This window comes from Carcharodon carcharias, chromosome 21, assembly GCF_017639515.1.
Source record: "Carcharodon carcharias isolate sCarCar2 chromosome 21, sCarCar2.pri, whole genome shotgun sequence".
Classification (NCBI taxonomy): domain Eukaryota; kingdom Metazoa; phylum Chordata; class Chondrichthyes; order Lamniformes; family Lamnidae; genus Carcharodon; species Carcharodon carcharias.
This window is the reverse complement of record NC_054487.1, coordinates 28,709,774-28,722,537: the sequence shown is the minus strand read 5'-3', so window position 1 is coordinate 28,722,537 and position 12,764 is coordinate 28,709,774. Positions and strand designations below refer to the sequence as shown.

Genomic DNA, 12,764 nt, shown 5'->3' with positions numbered 1-12,764 from the left:
CAATGTCATTTTCTTTTTCCAATTTTACCTCCCTTACTCAACTCCTCTCTTGAATAGTGACACATTTTGAGATGCAAGTCTATGGATGGTGGCAGCCCTACAATATGGGAAGAATTTTATGCCTTGTGGGTGGGCACATGCCCGACCTGATTGGGCATATAATAGTGCGAGAAGATGTCAGGCGAGAGTCCCAACGTCATCCTGAACACATACAAACTTCAAGCTGGTGGACACACATGTGTGTTGGAGCCATGCTTGCCATCAATTAAAAGGCCCTTAAGGCTATTAATAACCCAATTGGATCTGATTTTACGTTGCCGCGTGATTTCGCGCTCATTGCACGGACAAAACGGGCAGGCAGGCAGCCCACATTTTGCAAAACTTCATCCAAGGGTGGGATAAGAAGGGTCAGCAGCATTGCCAGTATGAGTAGTGAAGAGTTTTGGAGATAGTTTGCTGCTGGTTGCTTATTTGAACTTGACAGCTTCATCTCTGCCCTGAGCATCATTCTTAGCATTTCTAGGCTACATTTCAGGACTCATTGGTGTCTCCAAGGCCCCCAGAGGATTTTGACTGTGTAGACCCCTCCAGGTATCAGACAGCCTTCCCTTACCTTGGTAATGGGGATTGTGGTCTCCACTGGTGGCACCTCCTCTGAGGATGAAGAGAGGGGCAGAAGGGAGAAGAGGCCACATGTCCCAATGCAGCTTCCAGGGGAGCGACCTGTGGGAGGAGAGGCGCAGGCACAAGGGGCGCAGGGCCAGCAGGAAGTCCAAGGCAGAAGGGGCCACAGAAAATGGCAAGGCGGAATGCATTGGAGGAAAAGGATCTTGAGGTAGCTCACAGGCCAAAGAGGATGAATCCAGTAGTGAGTCAGAAGAGGAGAAAGCTGAAGACCTGGAGACAGACCTTAGTATCCTTTAGGGATGCAGGGACACCAGGGACACCTTGATCCAATTTGCCTTCAGCTAGGCTGCCTAAGATCTGCTTCCGCCACATGCCAGGGCTTCCGTCTCCATCCTGGATGGCTGAAACAACCCTTTCATTTGAACCCAAAGTCCACTCAGTGCCTGTGCAATAAAGTTTAGAGCCACTCACGTCCAGCGTTACATACTGGCGTACCCTGCACCAAAAACATACAAAGGTGAAGCATACTCAGGTCATTATGACAATCTCATTTTGAAAATCCAAAAATATTAACAGAATCTTCTCTGGTCTTCATTCCCAGACCAGTAAACATAAAGAAAACATTACACAACAGAAGGTCACCCATGACCAGTCCCTCTTGTGCTCATGGTGCCTTAAACTTACGTTTGCGATTGCTACGTCTTGGTGCACCCACCCCCACCCCCACATCCCCGCACCCCGCACCTTGCTGACAACTGCATTGGAGGCAGCCTGCTAACTCTGGTGTCTTGTTGGCCTTGATGACCTTGGCAGTCATCGTCTGGCCAGTGGAACCTGTGCTAGCTCCACCTGAGAGGGAGCAGCCAGTGACATGGTTGGCATCTCCTCAGTCATCAAGCCTCATCAGATGCCATGGTCACAGGCAGAGAGACGGAGGAGCTGCTGCCATCATCCAGAGTGCCCTGACAGGAGCCCACAGAGATGACAAGCAGCTTGTACGCCAACGTGAGGTCACTCTGGACCTTCCTGCTCGCCATTGATGGACAGGCACCTAGCTGGCATACTGCGTGCCTCATCCATCTCCCACACTGGCACTGGCCACCTGAGTTCATTGCCTGTGTTAGGGCTTGCAGATCTGAGCACAACCCCAGGAACCCCTGATTCTGTCCCCGGAGCTGCCTCTCCATGAGAGTTGCCACTCTCTCAATGGAGGAGGGAGTGCACTCGGCCATGAGGGTCAATGCGGTGCTTATGTTCCGCATGGAATCCTCCACAACAAAGGCCATTGGAATGCATACCATCATGGATCTCCGTCAGATCCTCCCGTACATCATGCTGGACATCCAGTATCTGCCACTTGGTAGATGAGTCTAGAGGCTCATCATCTGGTCTTCAGCAGTCCTCTGACTACCCATGCCCTGGGCAGTCTCTGCCTCCGCCTGCACCTCAAGCAAGTGTGAGGTGCCCTCATCAACGTGCATTGACATTCTAGTCGATGATCGAATGACCAACGAGGTGCTGGTATCTGCGCTGGTGCCTGGTTCAGAGGGTGGGTGTGACTCAGGTTCATGTGAAGCCCGGCAGTCCTCTGGCATCGGGGTCCTGCGATTGAGTACGTGCTGGTGAACCTAAGGGAGAACAACAACATGTCATTAGTTTAAGTCATCACACTGTCACTGTGCGTGCCAGGCACCCTGGTGAGACAATGGAGATCTGCATCATGGTGCCATCTTCCTACAATGATCAATGGGGAATTCAGTTTTAAGGCTCCCATCAATGAAGACACTACTCAAGAATGTTTGCACCACCTGAAACTCTCACCTCTGGGCACAGCACTCTTACCTTCGTCTGACACCCCAGCCTCTCTGTGGCGGTTGACCGAGGTGTGTGGCACCTCTCCAGGTCCAAGGTGTACTGCTGAAATCTGGATAGGATTAGGAGGTTTGGGAGCATCCGCCTGTCCATGATCTTTCAATGTTATTATGGGTCGTCTACTCCTAAAATGACAGAGGAGCGTGCATTAGTCCACTATCTACTTGCAGCACCATTGCAGCCTGGCCAACCCCACCTGAGGAGCATCTTGCAGAACACATCTGAGTTGCGTCCCTCGAGCCACAAGGCACTCAGTCCAAGCAGCCAGGGCTCACCCACTTGGCCAACTCCAATGTCATTGACAGTTGGCACTCAGACTCTAACAGCCCTGAGCTCCATGGGGGAATGGCCAGACTTTAACACTTCAACACACTGATCTGTGCCAATATGGTACTCACCCTTCCAGAGCCCAGCAGGCCGTTAAACCTTTTGCGGTACTGCACCCATGTATGCTGCACAACGTCGTGGCTGCTGACCTGTACTGTCACCACCTCCCAAGCTCTTTGGGTGCGTTGGTCTCCTCCTTCCATCTCAGGGGACAAGAGCATCCCTCCTGGCAGCCACCTCCTCCAGGAGGGCCGCAAGGAACTCGCCCAAAAACTGGGTGGCTGAGTGCCCATCCGACCTGCCCTCCCACCTGATGTCTCCAGCCGCACTTGTAGCCATGACTTCGGACTTCAGAATGCTGCAAATGTGTTCTTCCCTGGCAGCCTTCAAGGAGCTGACTGTGCCATTTTTAAACTGCTCACTGGGTTGCCATTGGACCCAGCAGCTGAGAGGCCCCTGACCCCGCCTGGCCCTTCCCGACTATTGGGAAGATGCGTTTCAGGCTGGGCGGGCCTTAATTGGCCATCCAGTGTGAAATTGCGGTCGGGGGCCAATCGCGGTGGAGGCCCATTTCCTAACCAGTCATGGGTCCGCCGATTACACAAGCCTGCCAAGGTTAAAATTCAGGCCAATGTCATCAAGTGGCCACTCTTCATGTATGATCCCCAAAACAGTGAGGATGGGCCAGTTATTTGATCATGGGGTCTATCACAGTTTTGTCAATCTTGTATTGATGCAACATCTAAAAATGTAATTTTCAGAAGTAGGTATTGGAGAGTGATCAGGAGTCAAAATCTTGGATGACCTTCCCCTTCCTAACCTGGGCTGCTAAAACTATTTGCAATAACCAAGTGCTGTGTCACCAGAGATCAACAAACTCAGTGTAGATTGGGAATCAAACCTGGACCTTCTGGTATATCTGGCTTAATACATCACCATGTAACCAGTCATTAGTTACATGATGCAATACTTTTAATAACTCCATTCACTCTGATCAGCAGTCCCAGGTCCAACCAATACAAAACTTAGACTCAAATTTATCCCCCTGTGCCATATGCCTTTGGCATGGGTCAAGAGGAAAATCCAGTTGTAACATTTAATTACATCCCTTATGTAAATTTAGAGTGATTCTGGTGCCCTGTTGAAGTTATTTATTAAAAATCTAACACAGTTCTCCTCAACTAATTTTAGTATGTACAAACAATTATTGCTTCAGGTTTGAGTGTTATCGAATATACTGGAATATTCCAGCTATTTAAAATCAGGTTGAAATCTAGCCTAGGCAAAAGGTTGAAAGTCTCCTCTCTGATGTCATATGAAACAGGGTTTAAGGCAGAATAATTCCTAGTTTCTTTGGTGCAAAATTACTAACAGGTGGCACAAATTGGCAATCTCATGAGGGAGGTCACAGGACAATTGTTGAGAAATGGCAATGTCATATTGTTCCATTTGGTGATATTCTCCTTAGATTGGGATAAGGCTAGTTTGTTGGTTCTATAGGCAAATTTACATCTACATCTAACATGGTTGATTCACTTGAATCTAATAATGGGTGGAAGGTGCATTGTAAAAGTAGTCCAGTACTTGAGACAATGCTAGTTGATGATGAACATGATACCCCAAACCACTCAGCTCCCGATCTCTGTCATGCTTCCATAGGATTTGTCAAATCGACCCCTGTCTTTCCCATGGGTAAAGAGGGCAAACAAGAAGGAAAACAGGAGAGGGAGAGAAATGAAGAGGGAAAGAACAAGAGAGAAAAAAGAGAGAAATAATGGAGGAAAAAAAAAGGAGGGAGAGAGGAAGAGAGGGCAATAGAGGAGGAAAGAGAAAAAAAGAGAGAGAAGAGAGAATGCAACAAAGTTGTTTCCAGACCACTCTCATGCCTATCTCCAAGTGCAAGATAGATTAGGATCTGGGAAGAAAACAAAATCAAAAATAGCTGGAAAAACTCAGCAGGTCTGACGGCGTCTGCGGAGAGGAAGACAATTAACATTTCAAATTCGAATGACTCTTCATCAGCACTAAAGAAAAATAGAAATGAGGTGAAATATAAGCTGTTTGAGGGGGGTGGGACAGGTAGAGCAGGATAGAGGGCCAGTGATAGGTGGAGGCAAAGAAGAGATTGCCAAAGATGTCATAGACAAAAGGACAAAGGGGTGTTGACGGTGGTGATATAAGCTAAAGGATGTGCTAATGATGACATTAAGGGTAGAAAGCAGGACGAGCAAGTGTCAGACGGCCCTACTGGGGGTGGGGTAGGGGGAAGGGATCAAAATAGGCTAAAAGGTGGAGATAAAACAATGGATGGAAATAAATTAAAAAATAATAATAGAAGTAGGTGGGAAAAGAAAAATATATTTAAAAATATATAAATTATTAGAAAAAAGGAGGATCAGAAAGGGGGTGGGGATGGAGTTCATGATATGAAATTGTTGAACTCAATGTTAAGTCCAGAAGGCTGTAAAGTGCCTAATCGGAAGATGAGGTGCTGTTCCTCCAGTTTGCATTGAGCTTCACTGGAACAGTGCAGCAGGCCAAGGATGGACATGTGGGCAAGAGAGCAGGATGGTGTGTTGAAATGGCAAGCGACAGGGAGGTCTGGGTCATGCTTGCGGACAGACCAAAGGTATTCCACAAAGTGGTCACCCAGTCTGCGTTTGGTCTCTCCAATGTAGAGGAAACTGCATTGGGAGCAGCGAATGCAGTAGACTAAATTGAGGGAAGTGCGGCTTCACTTGAAAGGAGTGTTTGGGCCCTTGGACGGTGAGGAGAGGGCAAGTAAAGGGGTGGGTGTTGCACCTTCTGCGGTTGCATGGGAAGGTGCCATGGGAGGGGGTAGAGGTGTAGGGGGTGATGGAGAAGTGGACCAGAGTGTCCCAGAGGGAACGGTTCCTATGGAATGCCAACAGGTGGGGGGTGAAGGGAAGATCTGTTTGGTAGTGGCATCATGCTGGAGTTGGCGGAAATGGGGGAGGATGATCCTTTAAATGCGAAGGCTGGTGGGGTGATAAGTGAGGACAAGGGAGACCCTATCATGATTCTGGGAGGGAGAGGAAGGGGAGAGGGCGGATGCGATGGAGATGGGCCAGACACGGTTGAGGGCCCTGTCAACCACCGTGGGTGGAAAACCTCGGTTAAGGAAGAAGGAAGACATGTCAGAAGAACTGTTTTGGAAAGTGGCATCATCAGGACAGATGCGATGGAGGCGAAGGAACTGAGAGAATGGGATGGAGTCCTTACAGGAAGCGAGGTGTGAGGTGCTGTGGTCGAGGTAGCTGGGGGAGTCGGTAGGCTTGTTATGGATATTGGTGGACAGTCTACCACCAGAAATTGAGACAGAGAGGTCAAGGAAGGGAAGGGAAGTGTCAGTGATGGAACATGTGAAAATGATGGAGGGGTGGAAATTGGAAGCAAAATTATTAAATTTTCCAGGTCCAGATGAGAGCATGAAGCAGCACCGAAGCAGTCATCGACGTATAGGAGAAAGAGTTGTGGGAGGGGGCCTGAGTAGGACTGGAACAAGGAATGTTCCACATATCCCATAAAGAGACAGGCATAACTGGGACCCATGCGGGTACCCATAGCCATACCTTTCATTTGGAGGAAGTGAGACGTGTTTAAGAACAAATTGTTCAATGAGAGAACAAGTTCAGCCAGACGGAGGAGAGTAGCGGTGGATGGGAATTGTTCGAGCCTCTGTTCGAGGAAGAAGTGGACAGCCCTCAGACCATCCTGGTGGGGGATGGAGGTGTAGAGGGATTGGACATTCATGGTGAAGAGGAGGTGTTTGGGGCCAGGGAACTGGAAATTGTTGATATGATGTAGGGCGTCAGAGGAATCGCGGATGTAGATGGAAAGAGACTGGACAAGGGGAGAGAGAATGGAGTCAAAATAGCAAGAAGTGAGTTCCGTGGGGCAGGAACAGGCTGAAGAGCTGCTGTCTGCCTGTTTAACCATTGGATGGTGTAATGGGTGGTAAGTGAGTGAGAGGGAAGAAAAATAAATATTTTAAAACTAGAGGCATATAACCTCAGCAGAAAAGGCATTCCATTCCTCACCATTGATATCCTTAAGTTTAAAATGTGCAGAAATCAATAAAAACTGACTCATTACATACTTGACAAACAGAAAGGTAATATTTCACTCTCTAATCTTAAAATGATTACTTTGTTATAGATACATTTAAAGTTAAGATAATATAGGAATAGAGGAGGCAGTATAAAACGAAAAGGGGTAAAAGTCATTTATTCCAGTTCTGAGTGTCATACGATGTGATTCTGGTATTTACTTACATTTAAAACCAGTTAAAATTAGCCAGACCTTAAACTGCTATTTCTTCTTAACAAAGAATAGATGTTCAGGCAGCTACTTGGACAGCACAGCCTACATAACCTGCTGACTTAATAAATGAGAAGTGACAAGATGTTCTTGTATATCTGGGTCTGGGTATATCAATCACTGGCAGCTAAGCAACAGCATGCCAAGAAACCATTCTGACCAAACCCCTAAGAATTTATTGGAGTGCGTTATTTAACAAAATAATTACAGAGAACGGAGGCCTTCAAAAAGCAGGAATGTTATTGTATTCCATTGACAACTCCATATTATAATGTCTTACCTGAAAACTTTGCAATTTGCAAAACTGTTAAGTTAAATAAAGGTCATTTCTGATATTTTATGTAAAAAATTTGGTTGTAGTTTATGAATTAAATGTACATTATAGGAATATTTATAGAAAATATTTTTAATGACAAGCTTTGCTGTCAAAAATATATATGGAAATTAGCCTGTATGTTATGTATAGTTACTGCACTACTTTTTGAAAGAGGTATCTGTCACAAGTGAACATTTTGCCTGAAGAAATTACTAATTCTGCACAATTTCAGTTTATCACTTAGCTGCATTACCATGGCAACCATTAATTAGATATTCCCCATATTGTTACTGTAGATTAGTGTGACTAAAAGCGTGAACATTCAGGGAAACAGTGATCCTAATTTACATGCTTTATGATATATGAAGATGATGCGTAACCATGGTGATGGCTAATTTCTATTCAATCCCCAGAAAGGCTGCTGACCCAGAGGAACATCTTTGGAAGTATAATTATCCTTGCTTAAAGCATTCTTCAGTTACTTTCCTCACACATGAGCACACTGGCACAGTATCACTTTCAATAATGTAACTGTAGCACAGTTATTGACAGCAGTAATGCCAAGAAATTAATAAGAGAGCCAACATTGATTCATTTTTTTAAACAAACTATTCTTCATGCACAATAACATGAGAATCCTTAAAGCTGGGATGTTTGTAAAAATTGACGGAATTACTAATAAAATGTATGTAGTGGGTGAGGAACTTACATTATAAACTGTTTATTCCTTTCATAATTTAAAGTGCTTTTGCAAAATGACTAAATGTCTGGATTTCATTTGTTCTGTTGTGGAGCAGGTTATTGGAGCCTTGCAGACACCTATATATGTATGTGTAATTCATCCAAATTTGTATTTGTGATTTACACTTCTGGCCATAGCCATTTCTGAATGAAAATCTGTACAAACCAGCAACGGCAAAAATGCACTGGTTCCTGTAGTTTTGATCCTGATGACAACCATCATAAGTGGCAGCAATTTGTCTTTGCCCCAGGAATAATATAGTATTGTAATAAATTAAATAGAGTGGTGTCTCTGGGAAATAGGTAAAAGACAGCTGAGTCCAGTGCAAAAATGAATTCTTGATTTTTCTGCCAGGGAAAAGAAAGTTTAAGTCATGTACCAGGATAAAAAACTATGCACCATAATATAATGTACAGGGTTGCAACATACAACAACAGCTTGTATTCACATAGTGACTTTAACAGGAAGGACCACTCGGCAACGACTTAGGCACTGGAAACAACAACGACAACAACAACGCTCTGTCGACTCTGAAAAGTCATCCTTACTGACATCTGGGGGCTTGTGCCAAAATTGGGAGAGCATTCTCACAGTCTAGCCAAGCAACAGCCTGACATTGTCATACTCATGGAATCATACCTTACATTAATGACCTGGACACCGCCATCACCATCCCTGGGTATGTTCTGTCCCTCCAGCAGGACAGACCCAACAGAGGTGATGGCACAGTGGTATACAGTTGGGAGGGAGTTGTCCTGAGGGTCCTCAACATCGACTCCAGACCCCATGGAGTCTCATGGCATCAGGTCAAATAAGGGCATGGAAACCTCCTGCTGATTATCACAAACGAAACCCCCTCAGTTGATGAATCAGTATTTCTCCATGTTGAACATGACTTGGAACAAACACTGAAGGTGGCAAGGGTGCAGAATGTACTCTGGATGGGGACTTCAATGTCCATCACCAAGAGTGGCTCGGTAGTACCACTACTGATCGAGATGGCCAAATCCTAAAGGACATAGCTGCTAGACTGGGTCTGCAGCAGGTGGTGAGGGGACCAACAAGAGTACTTGACTTCATTCTCACCAAGCTGCCTGCCGCAGATGCATCTGTCCATGACAGTATCAGTACGAGTGATCACCACACAGTCATTGTGCAGACAAAGTCCTGTCTTCACATTGAGGATACCCTCTATCGTGTTATGCTGCACTACCACCATGCTAAATGGGATATGTTTCAAACAGATCTAGAAACTTAAAACTGGGCACCCCTGAGGCGCTGTGACCATCAGCAGCAGCAGAATTATACTCAACCAGAATCTATAACCTCATGATCTGGCATATCTCCCACTCTACCATTACCACCAAGCCAGGGGATCAACCCTGGTTCAATGAAGAGTGCAGGAGGGATGCCAGGAGCAGCATCAGGCATACCTAAAAATGAGGTCTCAACCTGGTAAAGCTATAACACTACTTGCATGCCAAAAGGCGCAATATGCATGCGATAGACAGAGCTAAATGATCCCATACCCAAAGGACCAGATCTAAGCTTTGCAGTCCTGCCATATCCAGCCGTGAATAGTAGTGGACAATTAAACAACTCACTGGATGAGGGGGCTCCACAAATATCCCCATCCTCAATGATAGGGGAGCCCAGTGCATCAGTGCAAAAGACAAGGCTGAAGCACTTGCAACAATCTTTAGCCAGAAGTGCTGAGTGATCCATCTCGGCCTCCTCCAGAGGTCCCCAGCATCACAGATGCTAGACTTCAGCCAATTCGATTCACTCCGTTTGATATCAAGAAATGGCTGAAGGCACTGGATACTGCAAAGGTTATGGGCCCTGACAATGTTCTGGCAATAGTATTGAAGACTTGTGCTCCAGAACTTGCTGTGGCCCTAGCCAAGCTGTTCTAGTACAGCTACAACACTGGCATTTAGCCGGCTATGTGGAAAATTGCGCAGGTACGTCCTTTACACAAAAAGCAGGACAAATCCACCCTGGCCAATTACTGCACCATCAGTCTACTCTCGATCATCAATAATATGATGGAAGGCGTCATCAACAGTGCTATCAAGCGGCACTTGCTTAGCAATAACCTGCTCACTGATGCTCAGTTTGTCTTTCACCAGGATCACTCAACTCCTGATCTCATTGACAGCCTTGGTTCAAACATGGACAAAAAAGCTGAACTCTAGAGGTGAAGTGAGAGTGACTGCCCTTGACATCAAGGTAACATTTGACTGGGTGTGCCATCAAGAAGCCCTGGCAAAACTGGAGTCAATGAGAATTGGGGGGAAACTGTCTGCTGGTTGGAGTCAGACCTAGCACAAAGGAAGCTGGCTGTGGTTTTTGGAGGTCAATCATCTCAGTTCCAGGACATCATTGCAGGAGATAAGGTCATCATAAGGTCAGAAGTGGGGATATTTTTTGACGATTGCACAATGTTCAGCACCATTTGCAGCTCCTCAGATACTGAAGCAGTCCATGTCCAAATGCAGCAAGACCTGGACAATATCCAGGTCTTTGGAGTCTTTGGGCTGACGGTGGCAAGTAACATTCATGACACACAAGTGTCAGGTAATGATCATTTCCAACAAGAGGTAATCTAACCATCACCCCTTGACATTCAATGGCATTATCATCAGTGAAACCCTCACTATCAACATCCTGGGGGCTACCATTGACCAGAAACTGAACTGGACCAGCCATATAAATGCTGTGACTACAAAAGCAGATCAGAGGCTAAGAATCATGTGGTGAGTAACTCATCCCCTGACTCCCTAAAGCCTGTCCACCATCTGCAGGGCACAAGTCAGGAGTGTGATAGAATACTCCCCACTTGCCTGGATGAGTACAGCTCCAACAACACTCAAGAAGCTCAACGCTATCCTGGACAAAGCAGTCCGTTTGGCATCCCATACACAAACATCCACTCCCTTCACCACCAATGCACAGTGGCAGCAGTCTGTACTATCTACAAGATGCACTGCAGGAAACCAACAAGGCTCCTTAGACAGCACCTTCCAACCCCATGACTGCTACCACCTAGAAGGACAAGGCCAGCAGATGCATGGAAACACCACCACCTGTAGGTTCCCCTCCGCATCACTGACCATCCTGACTTGGTCAAAATCCTGGAACTCCCTTCCTGACAGCACTGTGGGTGTACCTACACCACAGGGACTGCAGCAGTTCAAGAAGGCAGCTCAGCAGCACCTTCTGAAGGGCAATTATGGATGGGCAATAAATGCTGGCAACTCATGAATGATTAAAAGTGAACATAATGAAATACCCCAAGTTACTTCACAGAGGCATTGCAAAACAAAATATGAAACAGAGCCAAATAAGGATACATTAGGGCAGATGATCACAAGCTTGGTTAAAGAGGCAGATTTTAAGGAAAGCAGAGGTAGAGAGGTTTAGGGAGGGAATTAAAGAGTTTATGGGATATTCAAGGGGTTGTGATTAGAGGAGCGCAGATGCCTGGAGGGTTGTAGTGCTGGAGAAGATTGACAGAGATAGGGAGAGGAAAGGCTATGTTGGGACTTGTAAACAAGGAGGAGGGGTTGTTTAACTGGGAACAAGTGTAGGTCACAGGATGATGGGTGAATGGAATTTGGTGGGAGTTAGGATGCGGGAAGCAGAATTTTGGATGACTCCAAGTTTAGGTGGATTGAATGTGGGAGGTTGACCATTAGTGCGTTGGAATATTAAGTGTTTCAGCAGCAGCAGAGCTAAGGCTGGGGCCAAGGTGGGTGGTGTTACAGAGATGGAAAAAGCTGGTCTTTGTGACGGCACAGATAGGTGGTTGAAAGCTCATCTCGGGCTCAATATGGGTTGCAAACAGTCTGGTTTCTCAGTCTCAGATAGTTCCCACGGAGAGGGATGGAATCGTTGATGGGTGAGCATAGTTTGTGGCAGTGATATAAGACAGTGACTTAAGTCTTCCAGTCATTTAATTGGAGGAAATTTCTGCTCATCCAGTACCGGATATTGGACAAGCCATTTGATACTATAGAAACAGTTGGGGGTTTGAGAGAGGTGATGGTGTTGACATCGTACATACGGAAACTGATGTTGCATTTTTGGGTGATGTCAGCAAAGGGCAGCATATAGGTGAAAAATAGGAGAAATAGTCTACTATATCACTGAATATAGTTGGGGAAACAATTCTAGTTTCATCCTGACATTGCTGGACTGTTACCGTTTTCAACATTAACTTTGTGGTTATAAAATTTATCAATAATGCAAACAACATCTTGTTCTTTGTGCTAAGAACTTCCTGTTTAAATTTAACATGAATCAGCCATAATCCAGGGCATCACCTATATGCCTAAATGAAAAAAATATTAAAAAGCATTGAAAAACAAGGCCATCTGGCTTTCATTAAGCCTTTCGCAAACAATGCACAATCTATGCAATCATGAACTTTACTCATTTATTTAAACTTAGATGAAAAAGTCTAGATAAATACTGCAGTTGTCAAAGATACAAGAATGTCCAGGGTAGTTATTCAACAGGCTATTGCCAAATTCA

At 45.6% G+C, this 12,764-nt stretch overlaps 1 protein-coding gene across 1 annotated transcript in view; it reads right to left on the bottom strand.

Moving 5' to 3' along the window:
* The window catches only part of cacna2d4a (calcium channel, voltage-dependent, alpha 2/delta subunit 4a), a 709,103-nt gene that overhangs the window by 127,799 nt on the left and 568,540 nt on the right, over window positions 1-12,764 (bottom strand). The window lies entirely within an intron of this gene.